This window comes from Onychomys torridus, chromosome 12 (assembly GCF_903995425.1).
Source record: "Onychomys torridus chromosome 12, mOncTor1.1, whole genome shotgun sequence".
Classification (NCBI taxonomy): Eukaryota; Metazoa; Chordata; class Mammalia; order Rodentia; family Cricetidae; genus Onychomys; species Onychomys torridus.
This window is the reverse complement of record NC_050454.1, coordinates 38,170,735-38,175,780: the sequence shown is the minus strand read 5'-3', so window position 1 is coordinate 38,175,780 and position 5,046 is coordinate 38,170,735.

Below are 5,046 nucleotides of genomic sequence, written 5' to 3'. Positions count from 1 at the left end.
CCAACTAGAGTGCTTTGTTCATGCTGAAAATAATGTGTTGGTGTGGTGTTTGGTGTTTTACTGCCAGTCATTATCTGAGACCAACCAAACTAAATTCACTTATTCTTTACCGAAGAAGTGATTAGGCATTGCCCTGGAAACCTGCATGTGTGTTTCTCTCTTCACGGCTGTGAAAGTTTGGGTATGTGGTCAGCCCATTCTTTCAGATCACTCATATGTATAAAATGTCCCTGCACTGAAATCAATTTAATGAGGGAGAACATTTGACATAGGATTAATTTTATTTCCTTAGCTGGGTGGCAATATTACATTTTTAGACTAATAAATTAAAATTTAATAAATATTTAATATTTATATTTTTATAACTGCCTTATTTTTTCTCTTAACATGACTGTGTTTCTGTTATAACATTATATAGGAGATAATTTATAAAAAGAAAGCGAGCTAACACAAGGAAGAAAAAAAGATTTATTCTTGTTGAAATTTTTAAAGCTGCAGTTTATGCTCAGCTCCTTATATTCAGCCCTGTGCTGAGGCAGTGTCCTGGCTGTAATACATGGCAAAGAAGCTCCTCTCTTCCACAGCTGGGAAGCAAAGAACAAAGAGAAAGGGCTGGGGTAACAAAATCCCTTCATGGTAAACCCTCAACTCACTGCTTAAGGAGCCTGCAGGCTACAGTCAGGATCCAAATAACAGATTAAAGGACCTCAGCAAACTATTTATAAACTGCTATGTGAATGTTCTTTAGAATTTCAGACAGCTGGGCAGTGTGGTACACACCTTTGATCCTAGTACTCGGGAGGCAGAGGCAGGCGGATCTCTATGAGTTCAAGGCCAGCCTGGACAATAGAGCGAGATCCAGGACAGGCACCAAAACTACACAGAGAAACCTTGTCTCGAAAAAAAAAAAGTACGCATCATGTAACTTCTCATAGCATAAAGACAAGTTATAATTGTAAACTCTGTAACTTTAAGCTCCCATTTTAATTAAACACTGAGACTAGTCACATAACAATGATGTCAGTCCTAAAAAAATTGCATTTGAAAGAAAATCTATGAATTGTATAACAACTTTAACATTCTTAGCCATGAAAATAACAGAAGACAAAAGGTAAGTAATACAGATTCACTGTTGTACATATCCCAGTGTGGTAAATATTTTTACAGATTTCTAAAAAAAATAACAAGTCAAAGCTATATTATCCAGTCTCTCAGAATCCAGAAATACCAATGAATGGGTATTTGTAAAACTGAAAATTATCAAAATATTGTAGTGGTTTAGTAGCCTAGCTATTTTGATAGCCTGTCATAAGTTGCTTTCATTAGGATGCAGCCTATGACATCCTCAAATATAGATAGAAGAGATGTAATGTGATTTTTTTTTTTACATGTATTTATTTTCTTGACAAGGAAATGCTATACAGAGGGGTAAGCGAACAACTTTCAGGAGTTGGTTCTCTCCTTCCACCATGTGGGTTCCTGGGATTGAACTTAGGCCGTTAGGTTTGGCATCAAGTTCCATTCCCTAATAGTGCCATCCTCACAGCCTTATGATACCATTTACAGAAAGAAACAAACAACAAAAACAGATACATTGTAACAATTCACCCACCATGTATTTTTACAAATTCAGATCTTTACATCATTTAGTCTTCCCAACACTATATGATATGCCCTATTGGCTCTCTTTTGTGGATTAAGACATTTGGACCTATTTTATGAGACTTTTCCTGGGTAAATAATGAAGAAACAACCACTGAGCCCAGATAGGGCACCAACAACACACCAAAGAAATAAATCTAACAAAGTCCAACTTGGTGAACCAGTGCATTTCTTATGGCTACTTTGGAGTATGAGTGAAGGGTTACTTAACAGCATCACGGACAACTCAAAGCCACATTGCCAAAGAGCTCCATTCCTCCCAGCATGGCTGATGACTCAGAAAAGCTGCATCCATGGATGTCAGCACATAGGTGGACATCGACTGGTCAGAATTAACTCTTGAAGCAGTGCTTACTGCTTAGCATTGTGATTCAGGTAAGTTTCAAGGACTTCCTGAGACTTGTTAGTTGTTTACTTCCTGTGTCTAACTGAGCCCCCCCTTTAGAAGTTTCTGACCCTAAAGGAACGTCCCTCCATGGTGGAATGTTTCATTCCAGAGGAAATTGCTTCACTATAGGACATTTTTAAAAGGTTCTGTGATTTGATGGAGGCCCCAGAGCTGGGAAATGCTGGTGCTGGGCTTCAAAACCAGACTCTCTGTTTAGACTAGATGATTCAAAAAATACAGGTATTATTTGGTAATATTACTAAAAGCAAAATTGATTGGAAAATTATGAACTAGAAACTACTGAAGGTGTTTTCTTGTTGGGTGTTGTTTTTTAGTTTGGTTTTGTTTGTTGGCTTTTTATTTTAAGTCTGTTAACACTGAAATTTTACTATCTGGGCTTAGATGAGATACATGAGACTTTGACAAGTTAGATAAAAATAACTCTTAAAACTACTTAAGGCTGCTATTTCAGAACTACTCAGTTGTTCTCTATAGCATGGTTAGTCCTTTCTGCCTGTTTTCTTTATTTTGACATCATTCATTGCTAATTGCAATGGAAACAAATGGGGCCAGGCCCTGGAACAATAAAATATTCTCGTTTATTTGAATTTTAGAGAAAGCACAGGGATTCAAATAGAAGTAAATTCAAAAGTATGAGCACACTTTGTGTTTGTTTTGTCTTTTGGCTCCTAGACATAAAAGCTGTATAAATGTTTTAACCTGTGCTCTAAGTGTTTTTGAAGATAGCCTTTCAGAATAGTGGCCCAAACTTGTGTTGATATCTTCTTCAGAGTACTACCCACTGTGTTACTGAGAACAACTTCACAGGCAGAATGCAGCCATTTACACAAGTGCAGAAAAGAACAGGATAGTTCTGACAAAAGTAGGAGATGGCCTCATCAGATTCAACAGGCAGTGCGTGCTTTGCACTGCTTTAATCCTGCCACCAATGCACACATGAGCAAGAGAGAAATGTCCTGCACTACCCTATCTCACTACATTTTTGTCTTCCATTTGACAAGGGCAACAATAGTGTTAGCTGGTGATAGTCTACTAATAAGTGCTATGTAACAATGTAAGCAATAGTAAAGTAATGTTTAAAGCCACACTCATTTACCAGCTAATGTCTGTCACCCAAACTATCTTAGCCTAATAATGTGTTGTGCTTGCCATAGCAAAATTTTTCTTATTGTTTTTTTTACTTTGGATAAATTAATCCAAATCAAGTGATGTATTTTAAAGTAATCATATGTAAATAATACCATGAAGTTTCAGATATTTTATATAAATGGTTTTAATATCAAATAATGCTTCATTAAAAATCATGCAAAATGAAACATATTTGTCCCATAATTTAAAGTAATAATGATAAAGTACAAGTATCTGTATGTTTCACCTTGACATAAGACAAAATGAAGCTTAGCTGGCTTTATAGCTTTATATAGTTTCAAACAATAAAACATAAATTAAAAAAACTAATTAAAACTAAGCTAAGTAGCCCCTCACACAAAATATGGAAATACTTTGATGAAAGAAAAAATACTTTCCCCTTGTTTCCATTAAACCTATTAATTGTGAACATCATTTATTACTAAACTCAAAGATTCTCTAGAATCAAATTGGATAATAATATAGAACAGCATATGTATATAAGCTGAAATTATTGCATTTGTATTTAGCATATATATATTATATAGTTATAATGTATCTCAAAGTTGAAACAATTGTTTTCCCGTGTTTATACATCATCAGCATTAAAAGGTTTAAGCTCTGTATTATAACCTGAGCATTTTGTAAAATGTTCAGATCTTACAGCGCTGTTTAAATATTTCTGTGTTGGCCTTTCCAGACTGTTTTATAAATCACAGATGAACTGAGTTTTACGTATTTTTCATTTAAGGTTCTAATACAAATTATGAATTATATCCTAATTACTTGAAATTTTTTCTTTCAGAACTTTGGCTCATCAATGTTACGATTTCCCTAATTATGTGCATTTACTTGTGAAAATATTTGCTTAATTGAGGTTGATATAACAAAGTAACCTTAGCCTTGGCAGCTCGCATACAACAGAAGTTGTAAAGGATAGAGATTTGCCATCAGACTGCCGTTGCTCTAAGGTTCTGTGAGAGCCTCCTTCTCTCTCATCTGTAGAGTTCTGTCTTCTCATTGTACCCCAATAGAAAGGAGGGAGAGAACACTCTGGGTTTCTTTTATAAGAGGATGAAGGCCGTTATATCCTACGAGAGCTCCACCGTTACGAACTCAGTACTTCCCAAAGACTGCTCCTCCTTGTATCACGCTGGTCTTTAGGATTTCAACTTGTGCATTTTGTGTAAACACAGGGCAAATTAAACTTGCGTATGAATTCACTCTAGTATGTTAAATGAAACATGTTGATTTACCTAACTTTATGTATAGCGCCTACCCTCTTACTCTCTTTCTATGTCTTAGTTTAAAAGAATCGTTTACTCACCGTGCTTTAATACAACATAAAGAAGGAGGATTTATTTTGATTTACCATTCCTGGGGATACAGTCAGTCTCAGCAGAGAAAGTGTGGTACCAGCGGCAGTGTGCAGCTGGGCTCTTTGTATCCACAGTCAGGAAGCTAAGAGTGATGAGTGCTTATACTCAGATTGTATTCTTTTTACTCTGTCTAGGACCCCATCCTGGAGAACAATACTACTCACATTTAGGATGAGTCTCCCTATATCAATTTAGCTACTCCTTCAGACAAACCCAATGATTTGTTTTCATGATGATTCCAAATCCCATCAAGTTGTCAGGATTAACCATTACCACTCCTATCCTGTCAACATGACCCAAATACATCACTTCTAAGCTTCCGTATCTTGCTCCCATAAGCTTGTGGCCACCTCATAATGTAGAATGCATTCAGTCTAACATCAAAAGTGCCCATAGCCTTTAAAAATTATAATATGGTTTGTAAGTCCAAAGCCCAAGTCTCAGCAGAGACTCAAGGCAATTTTTTTT